Raw genomic sequence first — 24,233 nt, forward strand, 5'->3', positions numbered from 1 at the left:
GATGGTAGACACAGGAGGTACGAGATATGCTGTTATGAGTGACTGTTTCCGACAGGTTGACACCCCCCGCGTGATAGCTGAGCCTAAATGCAGCGTTATACGGAACGTTGGTCGACCTGACGGTGGCAGAGCGAATGCCATCCTCGATGTACGAGCAGCCCTGTTGGAACTAGGTGTGAGCCTAGTAGAGGCATATGCTGTAAGTACTGACTTGCCAACTGTCGCTGTGACTCTAAATAATCCGACCCCTGTATTCCAGCTTCCTGTCTCCCTGAAGGACTACCGGACCGGTACTAGAAATGCCGTCTGCGACCAGCCATCATCGGTGCCACGACACGGGGAAGTGTCGATTCACCCCAAATCGCGTCGATGTCGATCCTTACTCGAAACATGTGAGATTAGGCTCCGGAGTAACATCTCTGTGGAGGTGTGGGAAGGTGCAACAGGCAGGTCATTGCCTAATATCTTCAAGTTTCATCTGTGCCAGAGTTCCCCAGTAGGACAGTTCTGTGGACAAGACAGCCTCGTCACTCCAGTTCATAATGTACGTGAGTCTGTGTGGAGTTGTATCCACGTACTAATTTGGTTTGTGTTTTTCTTTCTAGAAACCCAAACCAAATTCTTTTTGGTGGGGAGGTGTTACGGACCCGAGCCCAACGTCCGAGCACGGAGCAGTGACGACCACACCATCTGTGGGTCAGCTCCCGAAACCCCCTCCAAATGGACGGCGCTATCAAGTGAGGACAGGAAATACCAGCCACAAGGGCTAGTTTCCCGTCCTGATGAGCTCATAACACAGCCGCTGCTGACCTCTGGTGAGGTGGCGCTCAGACAGCAACGCCATCTAGGGAGTGGATAGGTGGGCGTTTGGGTCTGAGCCGGTAAGTGACGTGCCCTATAGTGTAAACCGTTACTGACGACGTGTCTGATTACAGAGTCGACCTGGGACTGCTGTAATGGAAGTTGGATCAGTCTACCCAAGGCAGTCGTCTTGTCTCCAAGTGTTTGCTGCAGCAGCTGTGAGTCGCCCCCCGGATGAACACTGTGGTGTTATCCTGCCTGTGACGTGGCAGTTGAGGGATTGTAGTACCCGGGACTGACTGGTGGAGACGCTTAACCACTGGGGTGTTGTGGCGAGGAGAGTGGTCTGTGGGATCACACGAGGCTCCTGACTAGGGATCGCTACCCTAGTATCGATCGTGGAGTGGCCTAACCAGCATCGCTGTTTGGAACCTGCCAGCTACCGGCTGGATTTGTGGTTGATGGCCTCCATGACGGTGCCCCCAGTGGAACTGTGATTTGGCTGGTCTGTGGCCAGGGTAGACTCAAGAGAATCGAAGGATTCGTCGTGAGGCCACAAGAGGACCCAGTGCTTAGCATCGTTGAGCACCGCGAACGTCCAGAGTCTTCAGAGGAAGACACGTTGTGCATTCTAGTGTTTATACCCCCCCCTCCCCCGTGTAATCGTTTATATAGTATTTATGGTGATGGTATTAATTATATTATATTAAATTTTTGCCTTTATTTCCCTTCCTATTTAATTTACTTGCGTTACGGATCACATCCCTTGAAAGCCACTACTGGCTTGGGGCCGGATACCCTTCCTCTAACAACATCAGAGTAAGAACCCGGTTGCGACCCGAGAGGGCCGTAACATAATTGGCATCCCCAGCGGGATCCGACCCCTTGTCAAGTATGTTTGACAGGGGTGGTGAAGTGGCGTAATCTCTGTAAATAATTCCCCCTGTGTGTGACTATTAGGACGTTATACGTCCTGTGCGGTGCTCGGAGTGACTAAGTGCAATATTGTAGAGCGATGTGCTCGCTGTGATTAAGTGCAATATTGTGTAGTGCGGTGCTCGATGTAATTACGTGCAATATTGGCAAGTGCAGTGTTTGGTGCGATAAAGTGCAATATTGACGTAGAACAGTGATTGGTGCGTTAAGTGCTAAAGTGAAAGCGGTGTGTTAAGTGCTAGTGCTCCATCTGTGACAATGGCAGAAAAATCGACCATTGACGATCTGGACGATGTTCAGGCTTTTCTGAACAGGGAGGACTGTCGTGCCAGATTAAAATATCTGGGCAAACAGGAACTAGTGTTAGTGAGTGCCTACCTGGAGATAAAGATACGTGCCAGTGATTCCCGTGTGGAGATCTTGTCCAAGGTTCACCGGCATTTGAAAGCCGAGGAAAAACAGGAAGGTGAGGCACAAGGTACAAAAGAAAGTGAAGAAGTAGCTTCCACTGAAAAGGATGATAAGGGCAGTGACATTGACAGCGATGCAGGTGAGCTGAATATTAGCTTACTTACAGTAAAAATGCGTGCCTTGGAAATAAATCGTGAGATAGAATGGAAGAAATTAGAAATGGAAAGAGAGAGACAAGAAAAAGAATTAGAGTTGAGGCGTTTAGAATTAGAACGAGAAAGAGAAGAAAGAGAAAGAGAAGAACGACAAAGAGAAAGAGAAAGAGAAGAGCGAGAAAAAGAAAGAGAAAGAGAAGAGAAACGAGAAAGAGAAGAAAGAGAAAAAGAAGAACGAGACAGGCAAGAACGACGAGACAGAGAGGAAAGAGAGAGACAACATGAGCTAGAAGTATTACGGTTAGGCGGTGGTCGGAGGCAAACGACGGACACGAGTCTTTTCGATCCGGTGAGGAACATCAAAATGGTCTCGAAGTTCAACGAGAAGGAAGTCTCAAAGTTCTTCGCGGCCTTCGAGAAAGTCGCAGCCTCTTTAGAGTGGCCAAAGGAGAATTGGGCCATCATGATACAGTCTGTCTTGACTGGGAAGGCCCAAATCGCCTACTCCACGTTGTCCCTTGATGACTCTGGCGATTACGACAAGGTGAAGAAGGTAGTGCTAATGGCGTACCAATTGTTACCCGAGGCTTACAGGCAGAAGTTCAGGAACCTGAAGAAGACCTCAGAGCACACTTTCACCGAATTCGCGACCATCAAGGAGCGACTTTTCCAGGAATGGTGTGCCTCTCGGAAGGTGGAGACCAAAGAAGACCTCGAGCAGCTCATACTGTTAGAGGACTTCAAGGATTGTTTGTCTGGAGACCTGAAGACGTACTTAGAGGAGCAGCAGGTGGAGACCTTGAGTGCGGCAGCCACCATGGCTGAGGAATACATCCTGACGCACAGGCCTTCTGCTAAGTACGTCCCGAGGAATTACCCACGCCAGTTTGACAAACCTCACCAGGAAGAGGAGAGACCCGTCCTACGAAGCGCTGAGAAGACGCCCCCAAGTAGCCCTCGAAGGACCAGTCCTAACAGTCCGAAACACCGGAGTCCGAGGAAGAATGTGGTGTGCTGGACTTGTGGGCAGAAAGGGCATGTAGCTGCTATGTGCCAAGGCAGAAGAGGTAGCGGCACACGTCGGGAGGTGATGTTGATGAGCTGTGTAACACTACCAGCAGGAAGCCAGTCTACGATTACACAGGAAGAACCCAGATTGTTTTCCCCTCACACTTCAAGCGGGTATGTAACGAGTGATCATACTGGTAGATCAGTTATAGTGCTCAGAGATAGTGGAGCAGCCCAGTCCCTGATCGTGAGAGACTCGTTACCCGAGGGAGTGAGAGTAGACGGGAGACAAAAGGTTACCCTGGTTGGGTTTCCTAGGAGGCAGTACATCGCCCCCTTAGTGCCGGTACATCTCGACTCGCCTTACTTCAGTGGCACATGTGCGTTGGCAGTAGTCGATACCCTCCCTATAGCTGGGATTGACGTGATACTAGGCAACGACTTGGTGACAGATTGGAGCACCAATCATCCCAAGATTGTGGACGAGTCAGCCGGAACAGCAAGGTCTGAGGTAACAGCAGGCAGTGGTAATGTCCAGGTACAGTCAGACCCGGAATCAGGTAATGTGTTTAATCCTTCCTCTCACCCGCAGATCGACAGCTTTATAGCAGAGTCTCCGGATTTTTCTCCCGATGAGGAACATGAGGTTATGATGGCAGAGGCGACTGAGCGAGAAGAGAGGCCTCGTGTACAAGCACCCACGAATACCGAAGAGTCTGGAGTGAAGGCACCTGAGTACTTGCGGTATGACAAAGTACAGCGTTCATTGAACCGGCCAGAGATTCTCCAGACGTCGGAGGTATGTGAGGTATGTGCGAAGGTTCTAGTGCCCTCTTCGGTCCAAACCAGGCTAATGGATATAGCCGGCTATGGACATTTCAAGCTCAGGAAACTTGTCCCTAAGTTAACCAAATGTTTCCTAGCGGTATTTTTTGTTCTTGTGTGTGTTCTCAGTAAGAACCAGTGGACGACCCGACAGATGATGGCTCCCATGAACATCGGGAAGAGATCCCAGGGATTGGAGATTTGCACTGCAAGTGTTACATTCAAAGGAGGAACCTGGAAGGTGATGGTAGACACAGGAGGTACGAGATATGCTGTTATGAGTGACTGTTTCCGACAGGTTGACACCCCCCGCGTGATAGCTGAGCCTAAATGCAGCGTTATACGGAACGTTGGTCGACCTGACGGTGGCAGAGCGAATGCCATCCTCGATGTACGAGCAGCCCTGTTGGAACTAGGTGTGAGCCTAGTAGAGGCATATGCTGTAAGTACTGACTTGCCAACTGTCGCTGTGACTCTAAATAATCCGACCCCTGTATTCCAGCTTCCTGTCTCCCTGAAGGACTACCGGACCGGTACTAGAAATGCCGTCTGCGACCAGCCATCATCGGTGCCACAACACGGGGAAGTGTCGATTCACCCCAAATCGCGTCGATGTCGATCCTTACTCGAAACACGTGAGATTAGGCTCCGGAGTAACATCTCTGTGGAGGTGTGGGAAGGTGCAACAGGCAGGACATTGCCTAATATCTTCAAGTTTCATCTGTGCCAGAGTTCCCCAGTAGGACAGTTCTGTGGACAAGACAGCCTCGTCACTCCAGTTCATAATGTACGTGAGTCTGTGTGGAGTTGTATCCACGTACTAATTTGGTTTGTGTTTTTCTTTCTAGAAACCCAAACCAAATTCTTTTTGGTGGGGAGGTGTTACGGACCCGAGCCCAACGTCCGAGCACGGAGCAGTGACGACCACGCCATCTGTGGGTCAGCTCCCGAAACCCCCTCCAAATGGACGGCGCTATCAAGTGAGGACAGGAAATACCAGCCACAAGGGCTAGTTTCCCGTCCTGATCAGCTCATAACACAGCCGCTGCTGACCTCTGGTGAGGTGGCGCTCAGACAGCAACACCATCTAGGGAGTGGATAGGTGGGCGTTTGGGTCTGAGCCGGTAAGTGACGTGCCCTATAGTGTAAACCGTTACTGACGACGTGTCTGATTACAGAGTCGACCTGGGACTGCTGTAATGGAAGTTGGATCAGTCTACCCAAGGCAGTCGTCTTGTCTCCAAGTGTTTGCTGCAGCAGCTGTGAGTCGCCCCCTGGATGAACACTGTGGTGTTATCCTGCCTGTGACGTGGCAGTTGAGGGATTGTAGTACCCGGGACTGACTGGTGGAGACGCTTAACCACTGGGGTGTTGTGGCGAGGAGAGTGGTCTGTGGGATCACACGAGGCTCCTGACTAGGGATCGCTACCCTAGTATCGATCGTGGAGTGGCCTAACCAGCATCGCTGTTTGGAACCTGCCAGCTACAGGCTGGATTTGTGGTTGATGGCCTCCACGACGGTGCCCCCAGTGGAACTGTGATTTGGCTGGCCTGTGGCCAGGGTAGACTTAAGAGAATCGAAGGATTCGTCGTGAGCCCACAAGAGGACCCAGTGCTTAGCATCGTTGAGCACCGCGAACGTCCAGAGTCTTCAGAGGAAGACACGTTGTGCATTCTAGTGTTTATACCCCCCTCCCTCCCCCGTGTAATCGTTTATATAGTATTTATGGTGATGGTATTAATTATATTATATTAAGTTTTTACCTTTATTTCCCTTCCTATTTAATTTACTTGCGTTACGGATCACATCCCTTGAAAGCCACTACTGGCTTGGGGCCGGATACCCTTCCTCTAACAACATCAGAGTAAGAACCCGGTTGCGACCCGAGAGGGCCGTAACAATGAGGTCTTCTTAATACTGGTCCCGTCAGACCTTCTTAATGAGGTCCCGTCAACACTGGCCTCCTCCTTCGTTTCCTCCCAAAGTCTCAGCCGTCGTACCTCCTCCCACAGGAAATCCATCTCAGCTCTCAGAGCTCCAACCAGACTCACCAAATCCTTCACTAATCTTTCCATTATTGCCATAATAATGTTACTAGAATCGGAGCTCCAGCTAACACAACCTCTCACTGTGACTGCACCTGAATGCAAAGCTCCTCTTTGCATTCTTTAAGCACCCTGGCAAACACTTCATCCGGCCCTGGGGATTTGTTTGGTTTTAGTTTTTCAAATTGTTTAATTACATCCTCCCAGGTAACTGCTAAACTAGTCAACCTGTCCTCATCCCCACCCACATAGACTTGTTCGGCTGAAGGCATATTGTTAAGTTCTTCTTTAGTAAATACAGATATAAAATATTTGTTAAAAATACTACTCATCTCCTTGTCATTATCCGTTATTTGACCTGTGTCAGATTTTAATGGCCCAACCTTTCCCTAGTCTTAGTTCGATATAACTGAAAAAACCCTTTAGGATTTGACTTTGCCTGCTCTGCTATGCGAACTTCATAGTTTCCTTTTGCTTTCCTAATATCTTTTTTAACATTTCTAACCAGTTGCATGAATTCCTGTTCTAAACTGACTTCCCCAATCTTAACCCTTTTGCACCAAGCTCTCTTTTTACCTATAAGGTTATTAAAATTATTTGTTATCCACTTTGGGTCATTAGTATTCGATCTATTCAATTTATATGGTATACTACGTTCCTGTGCTTTGTTTAGAATATTCTTATATAAGTTATATATTAAATCCACATCGAAATCCCCTTTTACGTCACCTATCGCTGGGTTCATGTCTCGTTCTAAGACCGGCCCACACCCCATACCCAAGACTTTCCAATCTATATGACCCAAAAAAATTCTTAGGCTATTAAAATCAGATTTTCGAAAATCTGGCACTTAACAGAATTTTCTCCTACTGGTCTATTCCATTCTATGCTAAATCTAATTACTTTGTGATCACTGTTCCCTAGCTCACTCCCTATTTCGATGTCATTAATTTGTGTTTCCCTGTTAGTTAACACTAAATCTAAAATATTATTTTCCCGCGTTGGTTCCTTAATGTGTTGCGAAAGAAAGCAATCATCAATTAATTTTAGAAAATCTTCTGCTTCAGAAGTACTGAAGCACCCCTGTTTTGTTCACCCAGTTTATTCCACTAAAATTAAAGTCACCCATGACATAAATACTGTTAGATCTAGATGCTCTAGATATTTCATCCCATAGATGCTTTGCTTCCATTCTGTCTAAATTTGGTGGCCTATATTTAACTCCTATTATAATTTTATTTGCTTTTTCGTTTATTTCTATCCAAATAGTTTCTGTGTGTGGCTCAGTTTTGATTCCCTCTTTGAGACTACATTTCAAATTGTCCCTAACATATATGGCTACTCCCCCTCCTCATCTAATATATCTATCTGTGTGAAATAGTTTAAATCCATTTATCTGATATTCAGCTAATAGTTCTCTATTTTCTACATTCATCCACGTTTCGGTAAGTGCAATAATATCTATTTTTTCTGTGCAGACAAGAGCATTTAATTCATTAAATTTATTTCTTAGACTTCTACTGTTAGTGTAATATATCCTAAGTGAATTGTTATTTTGAGGCCCTTTTCTTTCCCTGATCATTTTGCCAATTCTTTTCTCCCACGAACACATACTTTTATTACCTCCTTCCTCCAAATCAATTCCCATACCACTATCTACTAACAGTTAATCCCAAACAAACACCTCTAACCACTGGTTCCAACGAGTTCGCAACAGCAACAACCCCAGCTCTCGATAGATGCACCCCATCATGAGCATACATTTAATTTCTTCCATAGAAGTGTTCCCAGTTGTCTATGAAAGATATTGCATTTGATTTGCAATATCTTTCCAGCCGGCAATTGACACCAAGTGCCCTCGACATCCATTCATTTCCCACTCCCTTTCTTGGAAGAATGCCACATATGATCGGGATTCCTCCCTTGCTCCTAACTAATTCAATGGCTGTCCTGAATCTCTGTATTAGTTCCTCACTCCTAACTCGCCCAACATCATTATCCCCTGCACTAATACAAATAATGGGTTTGTTCCCATTTTCCGTCATAATATCATTCATGTTTCCAACAATATCACCAATTCCAGCTCCAGGATAGCAAACCCTTAATCTGTTCCCCCTATCTCTGGCACAAAACGTTCTGTCTAAATACCTCACCTGGGAATCTCCCACAACCAAAATTCGCTTCGGTACCTCCTTAACACTTTAGTGCACGCGGCACTAGCTGAAAAAAAAGCGGGTTTTGCGAGCGGCGTTCTGGGCGCTCAAGCGTAAAGACAAAAAAGTTTATAATCTTTTCACGCTCCTAACATCAATTCTTGAGTTACGTTTTTCATTTTGGTATCAATGCGTTGGCAATAAAATTCTCTACAAGATCATATGCATAAAATGTCACCCAAGCATTTGGTATCCCACCACGAAGTAAATAAACACGAAGATGACTCGCCGTGACACCCAAACACGAAGTAAATGTTCATATTCTTTCGTTTGTTGCCAGCCTCACAGTCATCCTACAGCGCTCATTTTGATATCATTGAACTCGCAATAAAATTCCCCACCCAGACATATGCCTATCAATGTCTAATTATGGTATCGGGTGACCCGCACTAGTGTGGGAACTGGGCGAACCGTTAGCCGTGATTTCAGCAGCGACGACACTGGTGTGATGCAGTGCTTTGAATGTTTATACTTATTTCACTGTCCTGACATTATTTCTGGAGCTACGTATTTCATTTTTATAGCAATGTGTTCGCAATAGAAAGTTCTATAAGAACATGAGTAGATTTGGCCAACACAGCGTCAAATAAATTTGCGGCGAATAAAATCTTACGCGTGTTTGTACCCGTGAGCGTCAAAAGTTTTTACTTTGCTCATGTTTTTCAAGTTTATACTTGTTTCACACCGTTTTTTTTTTTTGTATAGTGTTCGGAATAAAATTCCCTACAAAGACATATGCGTGTCAAATACAATTCCTTGGAATTCACAGCTGTTGAGATGACGGAAAACACACAACCGGAACCCGCTCTTGACACTCCAACACACACCCGCAACACCCACAAAAAAAGTTTCTCTTGTTTCGTGTATACATACTTTAGTTTTCGTGCTACAGTTCTCATTTAGGTATCAAAATATTCCTAAGATATTCCACTATATATTCCTAAGATATTCCACAAAATATTCCTAAGATATTCCAAAATATTCCACTATCGCCATCTCTCCCCTTCCAATTTGGTTTTTGCAAGTGCCGCAGCACAACAGATGTCCTGGTGAACTTGGAGGTCTATATTCGTACTGCTTTTGCTGCGAGGACCTCCGTTGTTGCCGTCCTTTTTGACCTGGAAAAGGCTTACGACACTACCTGGCAGTATTATATTCTGTCTCAACTTCATTCTTTTGGCCTTCGTGGGAACCTCCCTCTCTTCCTCCGGAGCTTCCTTTCTCGTCGTTCCTTTCGTGTGCGGCTTGGTACTGCTCTCTCTGCCCCTTTTCAGCAGTATGAGGGTGTACCCCAAGGTAGTGTTCTGAGCACTACTCTTTTTCTAGTTGCCCTCAACGGTCTTCTTTCCTCTCTTCCTTCTGGCGTCTTCTCTGCTCTCTATGTTGATGATCTTACCCTTTGCTGTCGGGGTGATGATTCCCCTCTCCTTCAACAGCGGCTTCAACTTGCGATTGATGCCGTGTCGTCTTGGGCCACCGATCATGGCTTCAAGTTCTCTGCATCTAAGATTTGTGCTATGACTTTTACTCGGAAGCATGTCATTCTTCGTCCCTCTTTGTTGCTTTATGGTCATTCCATTGTGTACAGGGATCCCGCGAAGCTTTTGGGGTTAGTCTTTGACACTCGTTTGTCTTGGTCAGCCCATATCTCTTACCTCCGAGTTGAATGCTCTAAGGCCCTTAACCTCTTTAAGGTTTTGTCCCATACTTCTTGGGGAGCAGATAGGCGCACGCTCCTCTATTTGCACTCCTCTCTCGTCCTGTCTAAACTCGATAATGGTTGCCCTGCATACTCTTCTGCTTCTCCTTCTACTCTTCACCGTCTTGATGCTTTGCACCATACTGGGTTGCGTCTCATCTCTGGTGCCTTTCGTTCGACTCCCGCCCTTAGTTTGTATGTTGACACTGGCTTTCTCTCTCTTCAGGACCGCCGTGATCGCTACTGTCTTCGCTATCTTGCGCGGTCCTTCCAACATCCTTCCTCTCGCCTCTGTCGTGCATTGACTTTTCCTCCTCCTGTGGTTCCTGTTCCTCTTCATTGTCTCCCACTCTCTGTTCGGTTATCTCGCTTACAGGATTCTCTTTCTGTTCATATCTCTAATGTTTCTCCTCGTATTGTTCCTTCCTTACCTCCGTGGAGAGTTCCCCTTCCCACTCTATTTCCATCTTCATTGATGGGTCTAAGTCTGCGGACGGTGTGGGCTACTCTGTTGTTTTTCCTGACCGTACTTATATGTGTCGCCTCCCTTCGGAGGCTAGCGTCTTTACGGCTGAACTTTATGCTATTCTCTATGCTCTTCCTCTCTTGCTTTCTCATTCTCATTCCTCCTTTGTGGTTGTAGTTGATTCTCGTAGTGCCCTCATGGCTCTAGGGTCCTTTAATCCTGTCCATCCGGTGGTCATCGAGATTCAACATTGGCTGTTTCTTATTTCTAGTAAATTTAAATCAGTAGAGTTTTGCTGGGTTGCCAGCCATATTGGTGTTTCTTTCAATGAGCGTGCGGATGCTACCGCTAAGGAAGCTATCCGTTCTTGTCCCATCTCCCGTAAAAGTCTTCCTTATTCCGACTTTTATCCTGTTATTCATTCTTCCATTCTTGCCCGTTGGCAGGGTTGTTGGTCCTCTGTGGTTGGTAACAAGCTGCGTACTCTCAAACGTAGCGTGTCCCCGTGGCCTTCCTCCTACCACCGTAACCGGCGGTGGGAAACTGCTTTGGCACGGCTGCGGGTTGGTCATACCCGCTTAACCCACGGTCACTTAATGGAGCGCCGCCCTGCTCCTTATTGTCCGAATTGCGTTGTCCCTCTTACAGTTGTGTATATCCTTGTTGAATGTCCTGACTTCCAGGACGAGCGTGTGTCTTGCTTTCCGACCGTCCCTCGCGGTCACTTGTCCCTCGATAGAATTCTAGGTGAATCGTATACTTTTGATATCGTTCGCCTTATGCGTTTTTGTTCTCGTATTGGCATTCTTGGTGATATTTAGCGCCTTCTGATTATTTCACACTTTGATGGTGCTACATAGCCTTCCCGGTTTGGTGCCTTCTTTTGATAATTACCTTACCTCCCCCTTTTTATTACTAGCATTACCTAGCCTACTCCTAGAAAGCCACTACCGACTTGGGGTCGGATACTAGTACTTTGAGTCATCGATCAAGAACTCGGTTGCGACCCATGGTGACCGTAACACAGACAGAGATTGTCTGAGAGAAAGATACATGCAGAGTAAGAATAAGGGAATCAGAGACAGAGAGAAATAAACAGACGTAGAAAAGACAGGGAGAGAAGACTAGAGACCCACAATCACTCTGGGTCATATGTAAATGACCCTCAAGTGTATCTGAAGTTGTGGTGTAAGGCGTACGACCCCTTTACCGTTCCAACTGAGTGCTTCTGCATCATACGTTAAAAATTGGACTGTTTTCAGTAGGGGCCCCCCAGACTTCCTGTAATTTCTGTAGAAATCCGGTTGTATGATTTTTAAAAGTCAGCGATGGTACAGTTGTACAGTATGCGGCTGGGAATGCCTTGGTGGCTTGTTAGTGCCACCTCATGGCCCTAGTGGAGTTTCTCATTGATATATATCACATAAGTGTGATTTCTGTGTGTACTCGGTCGCATTTGGTCTTTCGATAACAAAAGAACAGCAGTGCTCTCTGGGACGAGATATTTGTTGAAAGCATGAATTTAATATTCTGCAAACATCGAAATTTGTTTAAGTTAATGACCTGGAAAAGACTTACGGCACCACTTGGCGATATCATATTCTGTCCCAGCTTCATTCTTTTGACCTTCGAGGTCGTCTCCCTCTCTTTCGCTGCAGCTTCCTCTCTCGTTGTTCCTTTCGGGTGAGGCTTGGTACAGCTCTCTCTGCCACTTTTCAGCAATACGAAAGTGTGCCCCAGGGTAGTTTTCTGAACACTACTCTTTTTCTGGTTGCCCTCAATGGTCTTCTTTCCTGTATTCCTTCAGGCGTCTTCTCCGCTCTCTATGTCGATGATCTTTCCCTTTGCTGTCAGGGTGATGATTCGCCTCTCCTTCAACGCCGGCTTCAACTTGCGATTGATGCCGTGTCGTCTTGGGCCACCGATCATGGCTTAAAGTTCTCTACTACTAAGAATTGTGCCATGACGGCCGAGCGGACAGCACACTGGACTTGTGATCCTTTGGTCCTGGGTTCGATCCCAGGCGCCGGCGAGAAACAATGGGCAGAGTTTCTTTCACCCTATGCCCCTGTTACATAGCAGTAAAATAGGTACCTGGGTGTTAGTCAGCTGTCACGGGCTGCTTCCTAGGGGTGGAGGCCTAGTCGAGGACCGGGCCGTGGGGACACTAAAGCCCCGAAATCATCTCAAGACAAGATCTCAAGAAGATGACTTTTACTCAGAAACGGGTCGTTCTTCGTCCGTCTTTGTCACTTTATTGTCATCCCCTTGTGTACAAAGATTCCACGAAGTTTTTGGGGTTATTCTTTGACACTCGTTTGTCTTGGTCTCCCCATATCTCTCACCTCCGTGTCGAGTGCTCTAAGGCCCTTACCGTCATTCGGGTATTGTCCCATACTTCTTGGGGAGCGGATAGGTGCACTCTCCTTGCCTTACATTCCTCTCTCGTCCTGTCTAAGCTCGATTATGGTTGCCCTGCTTACTCGTCTGCTTCTCCTTCTACTCTTCGACGTCTTGATGCTTTGCACCATACTGGGTTGCGCCTCAGTTATGGTGCCTTTCGTTCGATTCCCGTCCTTAGCTTGTATGTTGACACTGGCTTCCTATCTCTCCAGGACCGCCGTGATCGCTACTGTCTTTGCTATCTTGCGGGGTCCTTACAACATCCTTCCTCTCGCCTCTGTCGTGCTTTAACTTTTACCCATCCTATGGTTCCTGTTCCTCTTCACCACCTCCCTCTTTCTGTCCGGTTGTCTCGCCTACAGGATTCTCTTTCCGTTCGTATTTCTAATGTTTCTCCTCGTGTTGTTCCTTCTTTGCCCCCCATGGAGAGTCCCTCTTCCGCGGTTTTGTACTTCCTTGACCCGCATCACTAAAGCTTTTACCCCTCCTACGGTTCTAAAATGCCTTTTCCTTGAGCACTTTTCTTCTCACTCCCGCTCCGTTTCCGTCTTCATCGATGGGTCTAAGTCTGCGGACGGTGTTGGCTACTCTGTTGTTTTCCCTGATCGCACTTATATGTGTCACTTACCTCCGGAGACTAGCATCTTTATAGTGGATCTTTATGCTATTCTCTATGCTCTTCGTCTCCTGCTTTCTCGTTGTCAGTCTTCCTTTGTAGTTGTTGTTGACTCTCGTAGTGCCCTCATGGCTCTCGGGTCCTTTATTCCGGTTCATCCAGTAGTTGTCGAGATCCAGCATTGGCTGTTTCTTGTTCACAGTAAATTTAAGTCGGTTGAGTTTTGTTGGATTCCCAGCCATATTGGTGTCTTTAAATGAGCGTGCGGATGCTGCCGCCAAGAAAGCTGTCCGCTCTTGTCCCATCTCTCGTAAAGGTATTCCATATTCCGACTTTTACCCGGTTATCCATTCCTCCGTCCTTACCCGTTGGCAGGCTTCTTGGTCGTCTGTTACTGGTAACAAACTACGTACTCTTAAGTGTTGTGTTTCCTCGTGGCCGTCCTCCTACCACCGTAACCGGCGATGGGAAACAGCTCTGGCGAGGTTGCGTATTGGCCATACTCGCTTAACTCATGGTCACTCGATGGAGCGCCGCCCTGCTCCTTATTGGCCTAGTTGCATTGTCCCTCTTGCGGTCGTGTATGTCCTTCTTGAATGTCCTGACTTCCAGGACGAGATTGTGTCTTGCTTTCCGACCGCGCCTCGCGGTCACCTGTCCCTCAATAGAATTCTTGGTGACTCGGATACTTTTAATATCGTTCGCCTTATGCGTTTTTGTTCTCGTATTGGCATCCTTGGTGATATTTAGCACTCTCTGCTTATTCCGCACATTTGATGGTGCTACATTGCCTTCCCGGTTTGGTGCCTTCTTTTGATAATTACTTACTTACTTCCTCCCTTCCTTCACCCACCTTCTTTCTTCCTCCCTTCCTTCACCCTCCTTCTCTTTCTTCCTCCCTTCCTTCACCCTCCTTCTCTTTCTTCCTCCCTTCCTTCACCCTCCTTCTCTTCCCTCCCTCCCTTCTTAGCCTCCCTCTCTCACTTCCTTTATTGAACTACCTGTTCTCTCCCTCCACCCTCCCTCCCTAACCATCGCTCACTCCCTGCTTTCCTCCCTCCCTGCCTCTCTAATTTCCCTCCTTTATATTCTTTCTTCTTTCCATCCTTCATCTTTCTTTTCCATCTTTCCCTATCTTCACCTTCCTCTTCCTCCTTTAAATCCCTTCTTTATTTCCTTCCTTAAGACCTTCCCTTCCTTCCTTCCTTTTTCCCTCCCTTCCTTTCTCCCTCCCTCCCTTTCTCCCTCCCTTCCTTTCTCCCTCCCTTTTCTTTCAATCCCTTTCTTCACCTTCCTCCTCCTTTCCTCTTTGGCCCCTACTTTCCTTTTAAAATATTACAAAAAGAGAATACCCATTATTATTAATTTATTTATTTGTTTTAAACATTTTCATAAGTTTTTTACTTGCTTGCTATGAGGCAGCAACATACATGACTTTTAGACAACTTTAGAAGGTGCAACAAGGTCTCAAAAGTCTGAATGGACAACGTTTTTTTTCAGGAAGTTGTAGAGACCTATTTACAGCCACACAGAATTACATTTCAGATGCCTCAAAACGAACTTTAAAACAGTTTTTAAAACCTCTCCAGAAAACTTGTGGCAACTTAAAGCTGTTGGCCGGGCAGCTGCCTGTCCACGCCAGGCACTAGTTGCCTTTCCACACCAGGCACCAACTACTTTCAACATATCCTGTTCCGCAAAATACCTTTATTTTATTGATGCTGCATCAGAAAATCCTGTGAAATGTGCTGAAAAATGAGGACAGGAATATGGTCGTGAATCTCTATTCGTGTCTCTGAGATGCTGGTAAGTATCATTATCAACATTGCTAGTGCTACCTGAACCATGTTTCACGACTCTCGCACTACTGTTTAATATTACGTTAAAAATAGATCCTGTTATATTAATATAATATTACAAACACTTGGAAACTATTCGTGAAGGTAGGCATTAGACTGTTTATGAATTGTGTTTTCAACATAACCTGATTAACACTGAAAATTACCAACGATTATTATATGCAAATGTTCTCGACTAAATATATCAGACATTCATATATGTTGATTACGATGAAAGTGTTGGGGATCAACATGTTTACGACGGGTTTGTTGTAAACAACTGTCATCAGGGAAGATGGGAGAAAGTGTGCAAGGAGCTGACAAACTTACACTCGGGAAGCTGTGAGCCTTTGAAAAATATTATTTAACTGAAGAAGTTCGGAGAGATAAAAAAAATCATCTTGTATCTGGGAAGCTGAGAGAGATGAGAAATCAGCTTGCATCGGGGATGGAAGAACAGCTGCTGGTCTGAGGAAGTTGTGAGATATGGGAGACAAAAGAGAGAGAATCCTGGACATTAGGTTATTGAGTAAGATGAAGGAAAAGCTTACGTCTGGGAAGCTGCCACAGGAACCGCAGATATTCTAGGCCTCAACGAGCGATCAGTCCCAGGAGCAATATCTAAATGTATTCAATTAAAAGATTACTTTTATACAAATCGGTGTAAAATGTTAATATTTATATAACATCACTACTGCTTTCACTAACGAGCGTCTCATTTCTACAGTGTGGAAGAATTAACCGGGAGAAGACACAGCAGCCGCCCAGGATGACAGTTATAATGTTATTAGTAGGAAAGACCCGTGTGTTCACTGTCTCTTACACAGTATCACGGAGCACTGTGAACGCCGCACTACAGCACATTATTAAGAACAGTGCACCGGGGGGAGCTTTCAGATAACACATTTCTCTAGCTTCTTCAGTGTCATGCTTTCTCGCTACCACTTCTCGGACACTGTTCATGCTAAAACCTTGTTTCCTCACACGCAGAATAATCTTAGCATCTCCTCCTCCACTTTCTTTCTGACAGATTTAGTCTAATATTCTCTTGTCATCAGTTTATCAATATCGACTTGTTCTACAAGACCAATCAATCTCAGTAATCTTGGACTCTTCTCAATCTTACGAGTTCTTTTGCACTCAACATCTTTATTTGAAAATATTAAACCTAATTCTCTCTATTTTTTCTGACATCACACATGCTTTTTCAATTGCTTAAGTGTTATTGTTCTAATTTTTGAGTCTTCATGCTCGTGACAGCAGCGTCTGAGAGGCACACTAAAAGTGAAGAAAAAATCTATTCATGACTCGTACGTTTGAGAAGGAATACTTAAAGTGGCTTGCATCAATTTCTCTTTTGTCAGTCTCACGCCCCAAGCATTTAATGCCATACACTGCAGCCATGACACTTATTATACTCAGTTCCCTTTTGTGGGGAAAATCTTCTGACATATAACTGGTTATAATTGTAAATTAGGTTGCATTGGAGGGGAAATAATGGATTGGTTGCGGTGGGTTCGTTGTGAAGGAGTGGCAGTGATTCTATTGCAGTCGTTGGGTGACAGTGGAGGGATGGCAGTGGTTGGTTGACAGTGGAGGGGTAACAGTGGAGGAGTGGTGGTTTAGGGTTGTTATGACATCATGCTATTAATTATGCTTATAGAAACGGAGTAGTATTAACTTTTTTAGACCTGTTCTAAATTAACACACATTAGGTAAATAAGACTACCTATTCGACCAGTAAATTACATTGGAAGCAAACAAATACAAATTAAATCAATTAAAACTATAAACATTTAATCACACTTAAACTGGTTATGGGGTTATTACCTCTCTGCAACAAGTAAAGAATAGCTCAATGGGGCATCATTGTAATAATCAATCAAATGAATAATTAACCACTATTATATATAACAATAATGAATCACTTGAATCATAGACTCAATGCAAACAAACAAAACCACAACAAAACACTACTTAACTTTTACCTGGTACATCCAGTCCTTCCCAAAGCCTGTCCACATCTTGATTAATTAACATTCGCTCAGAGTGACAGTCCACAATCTTCCTCCCACACTGTAGCTAACCCCCCCCCCCCCGTACTTACGACACATAAGCCACACTTCTTCACTCAGTAAAAGTACTTCCTCACTCAATAAAAAGTACTTCCAACTCCTAATAAATGCATGGAAAAATACCTAATTATTCAGGATGAATATAGGTACATAATAGTACTCTAACTCTGAAATATTATAAATTGAATAAACACAGTGAATACATCTGACTCAAACAAACCAATCTTCTCCAGCACAGGTGAATGTACCACTCCCTCACTCTTGTAACTATATAATACAATAGTGTATTCAAAAACAAGTATAATGACCTAGTATATAATAATGACATACTACAACAAAATATACTGGAATGCAATTGACTAGATGAAATATAATGTCCTAATATTGATAACTATTAATACCAGAACAATTTAATTCCCCGATATATAGAACATAAGCTGTATAATTTATATAGTTAGGAACCAGTTAAATACCAGGGTCATAACATCCCTCCATCTCTGAACAAATATGAAATTAATTGAATATTAATTGCATTTTTTCTTAAGTAATTACAGCATTTAGAACTGAGACAAAACAAAGATTTAATATAGTAATTGTTGACACTGAACTTTATAAGTACACAAAACTAATGATACAAACTGGTGAAATGTATGAAAGATACAAATCTAAAATATACTAGAAAATGAAAATAGTTCAGTTGTATCATGTCATAATAATAAGATAAAGATATGCACATACTGACAGTACATAAGGAAAAAAAAACATAAGTAATGCACATGATAATCTCAACTAAACAATGCAGTCTCATAACAAGCAAGTTGTAAATAAACTTGTAGTTCACAATCATACAATTTTCACAATCAAATAGTAATTTTGAAATGCAGAACTAAGTGAAATCTGAAAGTATCACACATAATCAAAATCTCGGGAACAACATACAATAACCTAGATACATAGTGTATTAAAAGGATACATATCCTTAACTACTGCACTGCGCCACCCGGCATAATACGGAGTATACTGGTGCACCCCCCCCCCCCCCCCGACATATGACGAATGGTAGGATATCATTGGACTAGGATATCATAGGACTCAAAACACTCACGCGGTTTGTTCGGTAAAAAATGGATGCCAGGGACCTCTAATGAGAGGCAGCCTTCTTGAAAAAAATTTCCACCATGCCTTAGGGCTGCTGGCTGGCTCAGTTCTGAGTGAGGAACCATGGGTGTCACATGCACCTCTAGCTCCCAATCCCCGGTCAGACATGGTGTTGAAAGATCTCTCTCTGACGGTGAAATTCAGACATTATTGTTTGAAGAAGAGTAGTGATATCGATGAAGTGAGACACACTAAAGACTTCATATGAGTGTCGGATACAAGTGACACAGTATGGATGAGGACGATACAGTGAGCAAATCCAGTAGAGGCCGAGTACCAGGTGTGCTGCGGCCTCCCAGGCCATCACACTCGCCCTTGTTATCACCACCTGTGTCGTCTCCATTTTTTAATAGTGATACTATAGATGAATCGTTTTCTCTGTTCAGTGATGCTGTTTCTGATACAAGTATCAGAGATGAACAGTGTTAGTAGCTTCAATGGTGGTGTTACTATGCCAATAGTGGTAGTGGTGCCAATACAAAGAGCATGGGTGAATTTGCAAGGGAGGACTATGATAATCTAGTACCTCACAAACAAATTTAATGATACTGATGTTAGTGTTGCACCAACGTTCCCATATACAGGTGAAGATATGAGTGAAAGTGAATATTTTATGGCTTATTTTGATAAGATATTCAAGCAACATCTTGCTGACGAAACCAGCAAGTACGCATTGCTATGGCAACTTATTGCAGGTGGCTTATTACTTGTTTCACATATGACACGATGAAAGGACACAACTGTGGCTGAGTTGTACGCGTTCTTAGCTCCGTGTCTGCTTAAGAAACATTCTGTGAATCATCTAATACAGGATTATTGAAACAAATTTTGCGCTGTTCCAAACCTAGTGACAAGTACATGTCACGAGACAGGTTCCTAATATTTCTACGGTGTCTACACTTTGAAAACATTGCAAATGTTGATCGAAATTATCGACTTTGGAGGGGCGAAACGTGTTCAGTGATATCAGACAAAAAATTTGCGATTGCTTTGTATCAGAACAGACTTTGTCATTTATCTTTTCCTAGATCTTTTCAAGACTTCCTTACACTTCACAAGCTAGGCTACATACCACCTGCAGGAACTAATGCCGAAGGTATATGTGAGTGCATTGTTTGCAAGAACACTGAACGAAGAAACAGGACGCGATAATCTGTGTGTACCTAGTGCATCGAGTGCTAAATTGCACTGTGTACCATGGACTGCTTCTTTGATTATCACTCACTTCTGAAGAACTGAGTGTGTACTACTGTGTATGACTGTGTAAATAGTGTGTGTGTGTTCATAGTGTAAATTTTCTATCTGGTGTTTGACTTGCTTGATGGTACTTGAAAGTAGGTTTCCAGTTCAACATGATCAACTGGAGAATGTTGAGACAGATCCTGGCATTTATTAAACTGTCTTGTTAAGTGACACTTAAAGTCCTGTTAGAGCCCTTTTCAATTTTATTTCTGGAGTAGCCATGCTGGCTACTCCAGCTGTAGTTTACAGTAATTATAATATTGTTGCTAATGTAGCTTGGATACTTGTTCATAAATTTTGAGCAAGAACTGATGGTAGTAGCCTATGGTTAAATGTTCAGTCACCAGGCTAAATCCTACCTCCTTGAAGGTTGGCACATAGCTTGTATATAACTAATCACACAAATAATTTGAGTGATAATCAGGGTCACTGAAGGAATACCTCAGGCTAGCCTTTCCTTATCAACATTGGATTGCTTACTGACACCAATTAAAACTCAAAGGTAAAGTGATTAGAGTTAAAATATAACTGAATATGGTATATGATATTATACAAGTAAATTAAATATATGAACAACACTATTCGTGTTCTTATTGGTCCCACCCTAATTAAGGGTCTGCACAATTTTAAATGCTTGCTAGTGTTACAGTTTCCGATACTAAATTTCCCTCTATTACAGCAGTAAGAGTTATATCACCCTAATCGGTAAATACTCTGATGCCTAGGGAAAAGATCGGTACATATAAAGGATAGCCCGATATGTCGGTTGGTGATAAATTACGATTTTTATTTGGTTTTGAATGTGGTTAAGGCATTTCAACCAGAACACATATTGCGGGGGAAGAAGAGCTTTCAGTAGGAGGACCCCCCTCCCCATCCGGCCCGCTGGCACCGTGAGGGGGGCTTAGTGGACGGCTGCTGGGGTGTGATGCTCCATGGGACAGTCCTCTGTCCTTTGGTGGCCTTGCACTCCTGCTGCTGTCTTCTCTAATTGTGCCAGATCGCTTTTCCTTTTCATTTTGTTTCGTTTTTCTCCCCCTCTTCTCCTATCTGCTTGTCTTTTCCTGCCGACCTTTTGCTTGTTTTGGTGATTCCTTTGGACTACTTCTATTTTAACGCCCGGGTGCTTGAGGAGGTATACTCTTGCACCCGTAGAACTGTAGTACCCGACGTCTCGAGCGGGAGGGAACCTTTTATTGCCAACCCCCCTTTGGTCGCTGAACCCGATCTCGACGGACTGACGGTTCCTAAGGTGGCGTTTGTGGGGCGTATACTCACGACGCACCCTTAGGGGGCCCCGACATGATCGGCGATGGCTTCTTGTTGGGTGTCCTTCCTCTAATTGTGGCTCCATAGTGGGCATGGGGGCACATTCGTGGATGAATTTTTCTCTTTGTTTATATGTCGTTGAATGTTTCTGTTGTACCCTCTCAGGCTCGTGGGGTGGGCAACCAAGTCCCCGAGTCGGCCTGTATTGGAAGACCAGGCTCTGTAGCCCCCGCTGCATTGGGCCCCGACCTTGCTCCTTCTTTGACCGCCCTGAATTCTTCCCCCCCCCCCCTTCCCTCCCTCCTCTGTGGTTGGGTCGAACCTCAAGCCCCGAGTGGTGACCACTTTGTCCCCTGGTGCGGCTAGGTCTCTCGTTGTGACTACTGCGCCTTTTGACCGCCCCTCTCTCTCTAGGGGTTCTCAACGCCGTCAGCGCCACGGCCGCACTCGCTCGTTTCCTTCCTGTACTGATGCGTATCAGGCCTTATTTGGTCCAGCTTCGTGGGCCAAATACTTTGATCTCCTCCCTCTTGATTCTGCGCCTCCTGACGATTTCTCCCTCCATCGACATCTCGTTGATTCCGTGGATGAGCCCGCTACTTTCAACCCCACTCGTCTCGGTACACGTGTCATTGCTGCTCCTTCTCAGGATGCTGCTTCCCGCTTGGCTGCCTTATCCTGCCTTGGCGAGATCCCTGTTCGGGTCTCAAAGAACACTCGGTTGAATGCCAGTGTTGGCACTATTCTCCTCCCGCTCCATGTTGCAACTGGTGTTCGGAATCTGCAGGAGTGCCAAGATGACATTCGGCATATCCTTGATGCCCAAGGCTTTTCTGTCCTCCAGGTAGACTCGTTTACTCGTCCCCCTCGTGGTCATCGCCGTCAACCCCTTCGAGTTGTGAAGATCACTTTTGATGGTAGGACCCTTCCATCCTCTGTCATTCTTGCTGGTGCCAGGTGCTCTGTCCAGGAGTATATTCCTTCTCCTCGGCTTTGTAACAAGTGCTGGAGGTTTGGGCATGGTGCCCTCCGCTGCTCTGGGACTGTCTCTCTCTGTCCTTTGTGTGGGGGCGAAAGTCACTCTAAGTCGAAGTGCACTTCTCCCCAAGCTCGCTGCCTCAACTGCGGTGAGGCCCATCCTACCTTCTCCCGTGCCTGTATCCATTACAAGCTTGAGGCAGCTGTTATGATCTCAGCCTGTTGGAAAAACGAGTCTCCCCCTTGAGAGTTATTCAGCAAGCCTGACCTAACCGGAAAATCTAGGAAATATGGAGGTGATAGCGCATATGTAAAATAGTTGGTTGGATTTAAATAACAATTTGAGATTATGGGCAGTGAAGAAGAAAACAGATAAATGACGGGTTAGGAGTTGTGTATATTTTGCTGGAGGTGTGAGGCTCGCTTCTGGAGGGCTTTGACCTCACTTGAGGCCAGACATCGCAGGGGGGAAAGCCGCGCTCCGTTGAGCTCCCGTCAGAAGGGAACCCCTAGTGATATATCTCGAAGAGAAGAGAAGTGTGCAGACGTACCAGCTGTGGAATCGAGCTGGGGATGTGTGATCTCAAGTCCTGGGCTACGAAGAGTGTTTATTAAACCACCCAGAGGCATTATTGTGGGTCGTGGAGGTGCCCTGACCAGCCTATGTCTGAGGGATAGCGCCCTCAACTAGACAATCTGTGGTAAGCACGATTTAAGCCAGTTCATAGTGATTGCTTGTAGTTGGTCGTGTGCCCAGCGACAGTAGCAATGTTTATTTATAAGTTAGACATGTTTTGATACGGCAGAAAACCTAAAATAAGAGAGTGGAGAGGGAGGAACTTGGAGCGACGTCCGTCCCCTCTTTGAGCACTGGCAGGTGACTGAGAGCTCCCGACAGCGGAGGCCCCTTCCGGAGTGTGTGAGGCCCGCCAGGAGAGGTGGAGCATGGACCCGCCCAACGGGGGAGTCCACTCTCACAGTATGTAGAGGACAGATAGAGGTTGGAGGCAAATATATTGTGTGATTATATTTGTTTACATGTTAAAGGGGAAACATTTTTATTGGAGTGTCGATGGGTTGCAGGTTTGTCTTTGGGGAAGAAGTTGCTGAGAACTTCGAAGCCAACACAAAGGGAGTAGTTGATGAGACTCCAAGGTAGTGAAGGAGAGGACCTCGAGCTGTGAGGAGAAGCAGTGAAGAGGAGTGTCATGTGCTTCTGTAGAGGTGGTGAAGCACCATAGTTGCTCGAGGGAACTTTATGGTGTAGCAGCCAAGAAAGCTGTGGAGGAACCTAGCAGAAGGGTGAAGCACCGTAGTTGCTCAAGGAAACTTCATGGTAGCAGCCTGGAGGAGCTGCAGAGGATCCTGGTAGTTAAGCCCGGAAAAACCTAAAGATATCAGGGTAGTGAACTTCCAGAGGTGGAAGGGAAGTTCTGGTGGATTACTTGTAGTGGGTTGATAGTGTTTGGTTGTCATTAGCGTGCAAGACGCAGTGAGAGGTGAGTGATTGTTTGCATTCTTATGTCTAGGAGTGTTTTATACTGAAGTTTAGAGTTACAGTCATAGGCTGGATTTCCTACAGATGTGTGTGTTCTAGGACTGATAGAGTGATCGATTGACCATTGTTGTGTATCAAGGAACATTTATACTGATATATGTTATTGCATTCACATGCTAATTTTCTTTGTACACATCTATAGATACATATATATATTCTCTTGGTGATGGTGCAACAGTGTATGTAGACTTGATAAACTTGAGGAGGTTGATAGTATCAGGTGGTGAACCAGGAGATAGGATACCACTTGATAAGCTGATGATAGAGTTCTGATGGTGTTGGAGTGCAACCTGATTGTAATAGTATAGAGTATAGGATTCATTATTATTATATATGTGTATGTATTGTGTATGTGCTTTGTCCAGTAAATGTATTCCAATTTGCTGGTGTTTGTCCTTGTCCTAGTGAGGCTTCCCAGGAAATAGCAAAGGAAGAGAGAGAGAGAGAGAGAGAGAGAGAGAGAGAGAGAGAGAGAGAGAGAGAGAGAGAGAGAGAGAGAGAGAGAGAGAGAGAGAGAGAGAGAAAGAACCAAGAAT

This window comes from Procambarus clarkii, chromosome 47 (assembly GCF_040958095.1).
Source record: "Procambarus clarkii isolate CNS0578487 chromosome 47, FALCON_Pclarkii_2.0, whole genome shotgun sequence".
Lineage (NCBI taxonomy): Eukaryota > Metazoa > Arthropoda > Malacostraca > Decapoda > Cambaridae > Procambarus > Procambarus clarkii.